The 13,843-nt window shown below is 44.8% G+C and overlaps 1 pseudogene; it reads right to left on the bottom strand.

Moving 5' to 3' along the window:
- Nucleotides 1-5,931: 5,931 nt before the first annotated feature.
- Nucleotides 5,932-6,099, bottom strand: LOC132885566 (U2 spliceosomal RNA; annotated as a pseudogene).
- Nucleotides 6,100-13,843: the final 7,744 nt, after the last annotated feature.

Below are 13,843 nucleotides of genomic sequence, written 5' to 3'. Positions count from 1 at the left end.
ATGTTCATCGCAGTGTTCTCAAACATGTTATACACGGCCTCGTGTCAGAGGACTCTGAGGTCGACTGCTGCCAACATTATTTCTTTGACATCGTTAATTCTATACCCCATGTCTTATTAGCAAGGCCACGAGCCACCCATTGGAAAGACGTGGGGAAATGGGTCAAGAAGTGTGCAGTCAATGGCAATGAATGGTCCCAAACAGAGGACCCTAGTGTGTTGTTTTGCCAAAAGCTTGGGGTCTACAAACAAAGTCATGCTATGTGTGTGTATGTTAAGTGCAGCGTAATATTAGCCACTGATAACCAGGGTCCTGGGGACCCCGGCCATAGTGGCCTGTTTGTCTCTGTTTCCACAGGCATAACTCCAGCAGAGGTGCAGCCCAAATTGGCGGGAGTTCCAAATTCCGTTTGGGCGAAGGGTAAACATGATGTAGGCCTAATAAAGAATGCTGAACCAGTGGTGATCACCCCAAAATCAGATTTCAGGCCTAGACAGACCCAGTACCTACTCAAACCAGAAGCAATCGCAGGTATAAGACCGGTCTTTGATTCGTTGCTGAAGGCAGATGTAATTGTCCCTTGCCAGGACTTTCCAGTGCGCACTCCTATTTTTCCAGTTAAGAAGGCAAGAAAACCGTCCCAGCCCGATGAGTGGAGGTTTGTCCAAGATCTGCAAGCAGTCAATGCTGCGGGTGTCCCGCGCGTGCCTGACGTCCCTAAAGAGCGCTCTGCAGACCACACCCACTCTGGGACTGCCTGACCCCAATAAACCATTTTGTTCAAACTGTCGATGAAAAGAAGGGTTTTATGACCTCTGTTCTTTTGCAGAAACACGGGGATAGATTGAGACCTGTAGCCTACTTCTCCAGCAGGCTGGATCCAGTGGCGGCTGGACTTCCTGTTTGCCTGCGTGCAGTTGCTGCAGCTGAAAAGGCGGTAACTGCCTCCAGAAATATTGTGGGGTATTCTAACCTTACCCTTTTGGTCCCACATGCTGTCTCCCTGCTTCTGTTGGAGAAAAGACGTCACATTTGTCAGCACAGAGATGGTTGAAGTATAACACTGTCATACTTGATATGCCTAACATCATTGTGAAACGTTGTTCTGTTCTGAATTCTGCCTCTCTTCTCCCTACAGAGGACGATGGAGAGCCACATGACTGTGTTGCTCTCACTAACGATTTTTGTTCCCCCAGGGCAGATTTAAAGAGTGACCCTTTGGAAAATCCAGACATGGTCCTCTATGTGGATGGTTCAGCCTCCAGAGACCCAGAGACGGGAAAGAAGAAAGTAGGTTTTGCCGTAGTCTCAGATCACGAGGTCCTCAAGGCATCACGTCTGCCCTCGAACCTGTTGGCGCAGGCTGCAGAGCTCTGTGCCCTCATTGAGGCATGCAAATTGGCGGCAGGGCAATCTGTCATATTTTTATGGACAGTAGGTATGCATTTGGCGTTGTGCACAATTTTGGCACCATTTGGAAACATAGAAATTTTCTCACTAGCACAGGATCTCCCATTGCACATCATAAACTGGTCTCTGAGTTGTTGGATGCTGTTCTACTCCCTAGAGCCATTGCTGTAAGTGTGCTGCCCATACTAACAATACTGATCTTGTGTCTCAAGGGAATGCCAGGGTGGACGCAGCAGCTAAGTGTGCAGCCTCAGCTTCCAGTTCACCCTCTAACCTTGTTTTTCCTCAGGTTTCTATCCCTTGTTTACAGCTAGCGGACCTTCAGAGCACTGCCACCCAGGACGAGAGACGAGTCTGGAAACAGGCAGGCTGTCTCTTTGCAAACTTGGTCTGGGTTTGTCCCTTGGGCCATCCCTGTCTACCAAAATACATGTTCCCTTTCGATGAAAAATTGGCACATGGGCTTACCCATGTGTCAAAAGGGGGGATGGTAGCAGAAGTAACAAAGAGATGGTTCACAAAGGGGTTTTCAAATTATGCTGTGAAATTTTGCAAGCAATGCTTGATATGTGCACAACATAATGCAGGTCAAGGTATCAGACTAACTCAAGCAGCACACCCAATACCAGACAAACCATTTGATCATCTCCAAATGGACTTCATTGAACTGACACTTAGAGAGGGAAAATGGGTCCCTTAAAATAAACTAAGCAAAGCTTGTGCAGAAACAGGGCTAGGATGGACAAAGGTCCTCCCTGTAGTACTCACACAAATGAGGATGCAAACTAGGCCTAAACATGGGTTAAGCCCCTTTGAAATTCTGTTTGGACAAGTAGCCAACATGGGGATAGGGCCAGCTCAAGGAACACTGCCAGACACCACACTGTGTGATGATGCAATGTTGAATTACTGTGCAACGTTGTCCTCTGCTTTGAAATTTATCCACAAACAGGTCAAAGAAGCACTTCCTAAACCCGCTGAGGGATCTACAACCAGGGGATTGGATCATGGTGAAGGACTTCCGATGAACCAAGTGGAACAAGCCACGGTGGAATAGCCCATTCCAGGTCCTGCTCACGACCCCAACGGCAGTGAAGGTCACAGGCAGAGTGATGTGGATCCACGCTAGCCACTACAGGAGGGTTCCTGAACCGGCTGAGCAGGAGGAAGAGGAAGGCCTAAGTGACCAGACGCTGACTAAAGCTCATGAGGAAGAAAGGCATCACTACATGGAACAGTGCGAGTATCACATTAATCACGCACGCACCCTCAATAGGGAAGAGTATTTCAGTCAGTGGCGGCTCCTGAATTTTTTTTCAGGGGGGGGCAATTTTCCCCCATTATGTCTACACGGACCATAAATGTCCACAGGACTGAAGTAAATTGACCTAGGTAGCAAATCAATTGGCCGAACTTGTTTTTGCCTGGTAAATTCAGATATCAATATAGACAATATCTCTTCTCTCCACTAGGTGGCAACACTGAACAAGTTAAAGGTGGCAAACTAAGGTCGCCTAGTAAACTAGACCCACCCGCCTAGCGGCCAAAAATATTTTTGCCTACGAGTGGCAAATATTCACATTTAGTCTGGCTTGCCAGGCTAAAACTAAGGAAGATTCATTGTGAAGCCTTCAAAGCAAAACATTTGGCATCAGAATCAATTAATATTACATTACTCATTTATTTTCTCATATTTTTCCAGTATTCTATAATAAGTAGACACAAATTCTTAATTATAAACATATTCTAATTTCTTCATTCTAAAGAATGCAATTAAAGTGGCAGGATATAAATCCAAAACAAGTGTTTATTTAAGTTTTGGAAAAGATGAAGAAAAGCATAACCATCAAACAAACATGTGCAGCTTAATTATGTGTTTTATATGGAATTGCACCATTTTAACAACAAATAATAATTCTAAATAAATTCTGCAGTTTTTTTCCCAAGAATTCCTCCAGAAAGCCATGCCTTAAAAGGAAATTTAAAGTATTACAGTACAAGCATGTCAATGAACACAAAAGGCTTTAGTTATTTAGCTATATACACACAAGGTTACACAAGGTTTTGTAGTCAGTGCAACTTGGCTTAACAAGTTGGAAAAAAGGTAAGGTGCTGCTGGCTCCAATGAACACATATACTGTACAATATATAAAAACTGAAAATATGCTTAATTTACACCAAGTCAGAGAGAACTTGAGACTACTGAAATATTCCAAGCATGGCAGTGTTAAACTGCCATTGGTAAAACAACTGCCATTGGTAAGACACACACACACACACACACACCAAAAAACAAACAAACTTTTGCCTAGTAAATTCAAATATCAGATATCACTGTACCGTCTACTGTGCTACTTCCAGGGTGGAAGAGAATGCAAGGGTAGCAAAAAAGAGCATTGACTACATCACAGCCAGCTAGCCAAGTTTTCCGGTGGTACCAGTTCTTGTTAAAACCTCTTGAGTAGGTCTTCTCCCCCTTTGTAGACACTTGCTTGATGTTTAAATTCGGTCTAGGAGGGCCTAGCTGTTTGATTGCCGTTTTCTCCTCATTGGTACGACGACTAAAGGGAACTTCTTTCAGAGACGCTATCGTATTGTTGCACTCAACACTCGCCATCTTGTTCATAGAATGTTCACACATTTCCCGTGCAACAGGCGTATGACGTAAGCACGCTGCTTGTGCGAGCACATAAAACCTAATAGAAAATGCATTGGGAGCATGATTTTCGAAAAAAACGTACGTACCATTAGTGTCAATGGGAGATTTTGGGGCAAATCTGAACCTGAGAGAAATCGCCCCAAAAGGGCGTGGCTACACCAGGCGCAACCTTAGCCTGATTGGACAATGACATTACTGTTGCTGTGGTAGTAGGAGTAGATAAAAAAAAATCTCCCTCCCTGTTTGGGAGTGCGTCGCCCAAATCGCCCCTATTAACGAGCCGCCAGTGATTTCAGTGTCTAGCCGATAGACAAGTCTTAGGGTTTTGAGTTTCCTCCAAGTCCCGGTGAGGTGGGACGAGGGCTGATAGGGCGTGCCCGCCCTCTGAGCACCAATACACGTCAAGAAGGGCAAGGGTTAACTTGGTAACATCAATGAGGCACTGAACAAGATGCGCAAGGTTGCTGAACAATCACAAGCAGATGAACATGGAGGAGTTGAAGACAGCTGATCGTGTTAGTTCAGTGGATGGAAGACTCTGATTCTATCCACTGTACCGGTCCTGGGCTTAGTGATTGTGATGCTATGTTTGCTCCCTGTTTTCTGTCAATGTTGTATGTCTGTGTTTCAGAGGCAGCTGACAAATATTGGTTACCAGATGGTGAAAATAGACTCCGATGACTTGCCTGACTGGCCTCCAAACTCACACGAAGACTATAACCCACCGTTCGATGACATCAGCACAGTTGACATGAAACTAGTCCTAACTTAAAACACTTTCATTATGATTGTTTCCTGTTCTATTATTCCTGATCTATGTATGGCTTGCTAGCATTAACATAAGACCTCTACGTCTTATAAAAACAGCCTTAGCATTATCCCTGTACACTCAATGACGTGTTAAGTCGAATCTCTCTGGGAACTCTTATCACTGAAACTGTGTACAGTTCTTTCCTTTTAGCAATTATTATCCTATAGGATAATAAGGGGGGAAATGTGAAGGAAAATTAATGGACGAAGATTATTATTCTCTGTGTTTCTGTATGTTGAGCTAAAGTGGCTTAGTTACTGAGAAGAGATTTTTTTCCACATGCTGTAATCGCTTTTCTGTGGCCTTGGTGGTAATGACCAGGGTGCTTGAGTTTGCCCTAACTATGCATCTTCTCATGATGTAACCACCTTTCCTGACCTCGGTGGTGATAAGCAGGGAGCTTGAGCTCTCCCTAACTCGCATCTGCCTGCACATACCAGAGCACGCCAGGTGCACGCTTTAACAAAGCTTCATAGAAAATATTGAGCCAATCACGTGAAGACACAAGCAGTGAGTGAATGCTTTCAGAGTATAATAGTATAATGCTTTCAGAGTATAATATAACATTCCTAAAACACAACTCAGAGTGCACATACTCTCGGCATCATCAGAAGTGATGTCTTCTTCTATTCTTTCCTTTCCTTTCCTATTTTATATATCTTTTATATGATCTACTATAATAAATGACTGAAAAGACAACTGTTAAGCATTCTGAAGTGTTTATTAGAAATTTCCATTACACACCTTTACAGCTTTATTAGCCATTGCACACAGGCAGAGAAATGTCTGACCAACATAGAGAAAACCAGGAAATGGGGAAAAGGTAAGTTGAGCAAAGAAAGAAAAACAGAATTTTTTTCTTTTTTTAATAAGGTCATAATGTCTAGAACTATAAGAATACCATTTTGATGCAACAGAAGAAACAAGCCCCTATTTAACTACCTGGTCTAAAAAAATCAATTTGATATATTATCATCATCATCATTCAGAACACCTACCAAACACTCAATTAATACATACTAACAAAAGCTTTCGTCATTATTTTTTTATAAAAAAATCCTGAAGGTACGACAATACTAGGTTGATGCAGAGAGTAAGCCCTTATTCTAGCCCCCTGTTCTAAAAAGCTGTTTAGTATAACATTTAGACAAAACACCAGATATTAGACCAATAAAAATAGATACTACACTTGATTTTACCCAAAAGACCAAGAAACAATAATCTCCTACGTTCAATGGCTTTAAATATATCACTTCCAAATATTAAAATCCAGAAAGGTAAACACAGCTAGACTCCGCCCCCAACAGCTGGATCCTTTTGAAGAGAGATATCGCCTTGGGAGTGTGTGTGGTTTCCATGCAAAATGTTCGATATCTCGAACATTTTACTTGACTTACGCTCTTTGCTCCTCTTGGGTGCATAGGCCGTTGATGAACAACCTCCATTTCACTCTGTTGGTGGTTTTCTGTTCAAGCTCTCCCCAGTTCAGCCCTCTTTCAGACATTTCTGCCTTTATGCTTCTTCTCCAGCTGTTCCTAGGGCGATCTCGTTTCCTTTTCCCTTGGGGGTTCCACTTCAGGGCTTGACGGGTGATGTCTGTGGCAGGTTTTCTGAGGATGTGACCAATCCAACTCCATTTTCTTCTCTGTATTTGTACATCTATGGGGTCTTGATTTGTTCTTTTCCATAGATCCACGTTGCTCACTTTGTCTTTCCACCAGATGTTTAGTATCCTTCTGAGGCAGGAGTTGATGAATGTTTGTAGCCTGTGTGTTGTGTTTTGTTGTCCTCCATGTTTCAGACCCATACAGCATCACCTGTTTCACGTTGGAGTTGAAGATGCGTATCTTAGTGTTTGTGGAGATGTTCTTTGAGCTCCAGATGTTTCTGAGCATGTTGAATACCACTCTTGCTTTGTTAATTCTGCTTCTCGTGTCCACATCCGTCCCTCCCGTGATGTCTACAACACTGCCTAGGTAGGTAAAGGATCCTACCTCTGCTAGGGCAGCGTTGTTCAAGGTCACAGGATTGTTGGTCTTGGAGTGGATCTTGATCACTTGTGTTTTTGTTGTATTGGGAGTAAGGCCAAGTTTTGATGAAGCTTGTGCAAGTCTGTCTGTCTTCTCTTGCATTTGCGTGTATGTGTGTGAGAGTAGAACTATATCATCTGCATAATCCAGATCATCCAGTTGCTCCCACAATGTCCACTGGATTCCATTTAGCTTTCCCTCTGTTGTTTTTCTCATGACCCAATCGATGGCGAGGAGGAAGAGGAATGGTGAGAGAAGACATCCTTGCTTGACTCCTGTCTTGACTTCAAAGGTCCGGGAAAGCTGACCTGCATGCATGACTCTACAGGAGGTGCCATCATATGAATTCTTGATTACGTTTATGATCTTGGTGGGGATTCCATAGTGTTCCATTAGCTGTCATAGTGTTGTCCGGTCTAAGCTGTCAAAAGCCTTCTCAAAGTCAATGAAATTCATGTACAGGGATGTGTTCCATTCAATAGACTGTTCAATGATGATGCGAAGTGTTGCTATGTGGTCTGTGCATGAGCGATCTTTCCTGAAACCTGCTTGCTGGTCCCGCAGCCTCCTGTCAACGGCTTCCTGAAGACGGTTCAGGATGACTCAATTAAAGATCTTACTGGGCACTGAGAGTAGGGTGATCCCTCGGTAGTTGTTGCACTTTCTTAGGTCACCTTTCTTCAGGAGTTTCACTATGTGGCCCTCTGCCCATTCCGTGGGTGTTTTTTCGTCCTCCCAAATTCTTCCAAAGAGGCTGTACAGCATGTCTGTAGATGTGTTCACATCAGCTTTGAGGGCTTCAGGTGGAATATTGTCAGGGCCAGCAGCCTTACCTGGTTTTAGTTGTTTGATTGCAGCTTTTATTTCAGTTTTTGTTGGTCTGTCACACTTGATCTTTAGCTGTGTCTGGGCCATAGGAATGTGTGGCTTCTCTGCTGGCGGTGGTCTGTTAAGAACCTCTTTGAAGTGTTCTACCCATCTATTGAGCTGGTCTTCTGGGGTTGAAAGGAGTTGGCCATTCTTGTCCATGATCGGTTTATTACTTTGTCGATGTGTCCCAGCCAGTTTTCTTGTGATGTTGTACAGTTCCTTCATGTTTCTTTGGGATGCTGCAAGTTCTGCCTCCTTAGTCAATCTCTCCACCTGTGATCTCTTGTTCTTCTTGATGTTCTTGCATACTTCTTTGTGGCAATGGTTGTATTCCTTTACGGCTGCTGCTTTTTCAGATCTTGTTTTTGCAATGTTTACTTTTTCCTTCAGCTGTCTCCTCTGATGGATTCTGTTGAGGGTTTCCGGTGTTATCCAATCTTTGTGGTTTTGTGATCTTCTCCCCAAGACCTCCTCACATGTTGAGCTCCAAGCAGTTTTTAAGTTTTCCCACTCTTTGTTTATTGTCCATTCTCTTGTGTGACCAAGCTGCATCTCTGTATTTTTCTTTGAGAGAGTATCTCTGAACTCTTTCTTGATTTGAGCTTTGCTGAGGTAGCTGGTATTGTATTTTGTCCTCTGGCCCTTTGCATGATGGTATCTCTTCAGCCTTAGTTTGAATTTCCCCACAAGGAGATGGTGGTCTGAGGCTGCATCTGCCCCCCGTCTTGTCCTGGCATCTTCCATGGTTCTTCTAAACTTTTTATTTATACAGATGTGATCGATTTGGTTTTCTGTGATATGATCTGGTGACACCCAAGTTATTTTATGGATTGTCTTGTGGGGGAAAACACTCCCCCCTATTACGAGGTTATTGTTCACACAGGTTTCAGCAAACATCTCGCCATTTTCGTTCATGGTCCCCACTCCATGTTTACCCATCACAGACTCATATCCCTCATTTTGGGCTCCAATCTTTGCATTAAAATCCCCCATTAGAATAATGAGGTCCCTAGTTCCAATGTCATTGAGAAGGTGGTTTAAGCTGTCATAGAACCTCTCCTTGGCCTCGTCATCTGCGTCATTGGTGGGTGCGTAGCACTGGATGATGTGGGTTTTCACTCTCTTATTACTAGTGTTGAAGTTTGCTGAGATAATACGGGAACTGATGGGTTTCCATGCAGTTAGGGTCTTCCTAGTCTCTTTTGTCATCATGATAGCCACTCCCTCCGTATGGCTTGCTGCCTCTTCTTCATGTCCAGAGTAGATAATGGACTAGCCACTGGTTAGTTTGACCTCACCCGACTGTGTCCATCGAGTTTCTGCCAGGCCCAGGACTGTGAGATTGTAGCGCTCCATTTCCTTGCCAATGGTAGCAGCCTTGCCAGCCTGGTACATGGTTCTGATGTTCCATGTCCCCACGGTAATGAGTTTCCTTGGCGTCAGAAGGTGTTTCAGCCTACCAGCTCCCTTGCGGGTTTGGCTGGTAGGCGTCATAGTCCCCATTGCTGGGGCACCCTCTTCGGCCAGGTGAGTGATTTGGTTTTTCTTCATCAGCGTTTCCGTAACTGGAGTGTGTTTTACAGGGTTGGGTAGTTAACCCAATGCCCAACGCCCAACTGCCAGCATAGGGGAGCATAGGGATATCTTGAACATTTGACCACCAAAAATGTGCAGCTCTACCAGAGCAAAGCCTGAAAAAATAAGCTGAACTCATTAACATTCCTCTCCCTGGAAATCTGTAATCTATAGATTGAGGCACTGCCTAAAAGCGGAGCTCCATCTGTTTCTGGGTTGTAGAATTTTCTTATATCATAGCCAGACTCTTCTGTTTTATTACTTTACCGTTATAGTTACTATACTGTTTCCTTATGTTGTACAAAACATACACAGAAAGAGAATAGCTCTGGCCTGATGAGTAGAGTCAGGGCAGTGATTTTATTAACAAATTCAATTTCACCATTGCTGAGACAAGAATACAAAAAAAAAACATATTGGAAAAATAATATCATATTGAAAAGTAAATATAATACAATGAATACGTTGTGCGCCACCTGCTCCTGCAGCTCCAGCACTGTAAAGTGAGAGTACGGTAACTGACTATTTACTGCCATCGTTGATCCTTCTGCCGAGCAAGTGAGCTTACAAAGATGACAATTACAAAGAGAGACTGCTTTATCATAACTGCGAAGGCTGAACACCAAATCAGTATTTAAAAAATAATAAATAATAAAATAAAAAACACGCAAACTATGATTTGTACCATGTATTAACTTCCAGGGTTCCAGAAAACAGCTGGTGCAGATGTTGCTCTTCTTCTTCACGAGTGACTTGGCTTGTGTATTCGTCCGCCTCTTTCTCTGTGGCTATAGGTTCTAAATCATCCTCAGACAACCAACCAAAGATTGAGGACGAATTTTTTAGAGCTTTCGTGTTTTTTTTTTTTCAAAAGAATCAGTATCAAGAACGCACGCCACTACAGAGAGGAGTATACTGTAGAGTCCGTGTGGAAACAAAAGAAGGCACTGGCGCAAATGACGTCATGTGTGCAGCGCCGCCGACCTGAATCTTGTCATTGCCTTTTTGTCCACTGAAACAGGTGCAACGTGATCGTGCATCTAAAAGCATGATTTCTATATAAAATGAATGGACACGGCATGCAGTTATCTCTCACGTGTGGGTTATGCGCTTGGCTAACTACTGCAATACTCTGGGCAGTGCTTTTACAAGTTTGCAGAAAAGACGGACTTTTCTGCAAATGTTTTACGACAGTGCTTTGACTCGACCTGTCCGGGAGAGAAGCTCTTTCCGTTTAGGACAGATACCTGGATTTGGAACTGCTCCCTCTTTTGCCAGATAAGCTCGGGTAAAAGCCACCACAAACCAAGTCTTTGGCTGCCTTTCGGCAAATCAAATTTCAGATGGAGTCGGCAGCACATTCAAAGCAGCGTGGGAGATGTCGAGTGGACGTCAAGAACATCGCTTTAACCAGGTGGCTACGACTGCACACGGGGCCTCGTGACAGCGTGGACAAATGTCAGGAGATGCTTCGCTGCACTTCGTTTCAAAACGCGTACGCTTCAGGGAGGCAAAATCCTCAGGTTGGATGTGAACGAGTCTACGACCTAGCCTACTTGATTCACTGGAAGTCAAGTCAAGTTTATTTGTATAGCGCTTTTAACAATAAACATTGTCACAAAGCAGCTTTACAGAATTTGAACGACTTAAAACATGAGCTAATTTTGTCCCTAAGCTATCCCCAATGAGCAAGCCTGTGGCGATGGTGGCAAGGAAAAATTCCCTCAGACGACATGAGGAAGAAACCTCGAGAGGAACCAGACTCAAAAGGGAACCCATTCTCATTTGGGCAACAACAGACAGCATGACTATAACATTAACAGTTTTAACATGAAGACAGTTTCGTTGATGTTGTAACTCTTCATTGATGGAAACTTGAGTGCAAAACTGTTCATGACAACTGCAGTCCTAAAGTTAGCAAGTCAACTGTAGTCCTCAGCCATAAAAGCATTACTGTAAGAGTCCAGAGCATCCTCCAGGTGTAACCCTCAACTGTCCTCATGGGGCCATCCTCCACAGAAGCGATGCGATAAAACTCCAACCAGACACAGGGCACCAGGATGGATCAAGCGGGTCCGAGGGGCAGAAGAGGCCAGCATCTCAATCCCAGGACCAACATGTAACTCAGAGGGACAGATTGGGGGGGGGAGGGAGAGAGAGAAAACACAGGTTGTTAGGTATGCCCTAAAAATGACACAAGTATTAAGTCTGTGTGGTAGGCTCGCAGAGACGAGAGTCTTGACATCAGGCATAATACACAACAATGGCATGTTAATATGGTTAAAAAATATCATGTCCTGCTCTGGCTGGATGCTTGATTGGGTGATGGGAGCACACTCCTCAGCAAGGATGGGATGCAGATGGGACCCTTAGGGCTGGCCAAGACAATTCAGTTACATTTCACCGGGTCTGGGACATGCGACAGAATGTCTGACGGCCGATTCCCTGCAGGCTACAATAGCCAGTCGAGGTCTCCACCCTCTCCACCAAAAGATTTCCTGTTGACTCCATGTAACTCAGAGGGACAGATTTGGGGGGGGGAGAGGGAAAGAAAACACGGGTTGTTAGGTATGCCCAATGTCACCTGAATAAGTAGGAACAGTATACATATTGCACTGAGTACAAGCAGGGACTCCGGCAACTAACTATGACAGCATAACTAAAAGGGGAGAGCCAGAAGGTAACACAGGCATGAGGGTAACACAGGCATGAGGGAGCCCCGGGACATAAAGCAGCCAGCCACTACAACCATCTAAGGGCAGCGCTGCCAAATAAAGCCAGCGCTGTAAAATGAAACCCTACAATGGACTGCAATGACCAGTTTTCACCCATCGTATGGCAAAGAGAATCTCAAACGTACTCGTAAGCATGCTGAATTGCGTAGGGAATCATCAAGGCATCCGTTTCAGTACCTTAAGATGCAAAACTGGATTTCAGCGTGGTATCAGTACATCATCCCGAACATCAGTAAGCACGACTTAACAGACCTCAGGATCAAGATAGAAGAACGCTTCTCCACTGGATACCGCTAGCCGAACACTGCTCCGTAGTCTGCTCGGCCAGACACCAAAGCGAGACGCATCGTTGACCACACGCAGGTCTTGTGCTGACCACATGAGTTGGCGATGCACTTGGGTCACTGCTCAAATACCTATGTGTGGTGATCAAAAGAAGACCGCCGCCCTGCTTCACACCGAGAGCACAGGGGCCCTGGTGAAACCAATCCACCAGCAGCCGGACCGACACAGGTAGCACTCGACGGGCCTCAAACGTCACACCGCACGTAGCCAGCAGGATTCGAACCTTGTGCAGGGAAGTCCCAATGGATTTCAAGTCCATTGCCTTCATCACTCGGCCATGACTAACGGAGGGGCCGAGAGTCATATGCGACAAAAAAAAAATGTTTGCAGCACTTACTTTTGCAAAGCCACATCAGCCAAAGCCTCCGTTTTCACCCATGTTCGCTGCTTGCGCCAAGCACGGGCCACGAGGCCCGTCGACAACCCGCTGCAACAAATGTCAGATAAGGCCGCTGCTTACGCCACCCTGATGTGCCACGCCTAGCCTGAATCTAGCACAATGAGCTGCTAACAATGGGCTTGCTGAAATAGCTCAGTAGGGCACATGTTAGACTGAAGCTCTAAAGGTCCCTGGTTCAATCCTGCATTTCAGCATTGAGGAGTGTGGTTTATGTATATCAAGGGCTGTGTTTGTTTGTTTTTTGCCTGGGCAATGTCAGTATATGCCGGTAATTTGGTGCTGAAAACAATTTTACATCTATGTTTTGGTTCCGTGGTGTAATGGTTAGCACTCTGAACTTTGACTCCAGTAATGTGAGTTCAACTCTCAGTGGAACTTCTGAAGCCTTTGTTTGCAGCATCTGAGCTAACATGCCCAGATTTTTTCAATTGCATGCTCCTTTTGGTTGATCACGAGTTCTACTCACGATCAGGTCGTACCAAAGACCATCATAAAAATGGTACCTACTGCCGTCTGGCAAAGCACATTGCAATACAGATGTGAGTGGGGAGACAAACTTTTGTGGTTCCCAGAGGACTAGCCCCCCACTGTAACCTGAGCTATGTAATAGGCGAGAGGCCGAGGGCTACGGAGATCGGTGCTGCCCTTTGCGCCGCATGGTATGGGAAGGACTTTGATTTACAGGTCAGCGGTGCTGCACAGGTGATGTCATTTGCACCAATGCCTTCTTCTGTGTCCACACGGACTCTATACTATTATCTGCATTGGTGTGCATTCTTGATCCGCATGAGTGGAGCCCCATAGACATAGAGTGTGGATGCATAAAGAAACTCAAGTTGTTTTCTGATGGCTTCGGTCCCGTGCGTGCCTGCCACCATACCAGTCTCATCTCATCTCATCTCATCTCATTATCTCTAGCTGCTTTATCCTGTTCTACAGGGTGGCAAGCAAGCTGGAGCCTATCCCAGCTGACTACAGGCAAAAGGTGGGGTATACCCTGGACAAGTC

This window comes from Neoarius graeffei, chromosome 4, assembly GCF_027579695.1.
Source record: "Neoarius graeffei isolate fNeoGra1 chromosome 4, fNeoGra1.pri, whole genome shotgun sequence".
Taxonomy (NCBI): domain Eukaryota; kingdom Metazoa; phylum Chordata; class Actinopteri; order Siluriformes; family Ariidae; genus Neoarius; species Neoarius graeffei.
The sequence above is the reverse complement of the archived record's forward strand: the minus strand, read 5'-3'. Positions and strand labels throughout refer to the sequence as shown.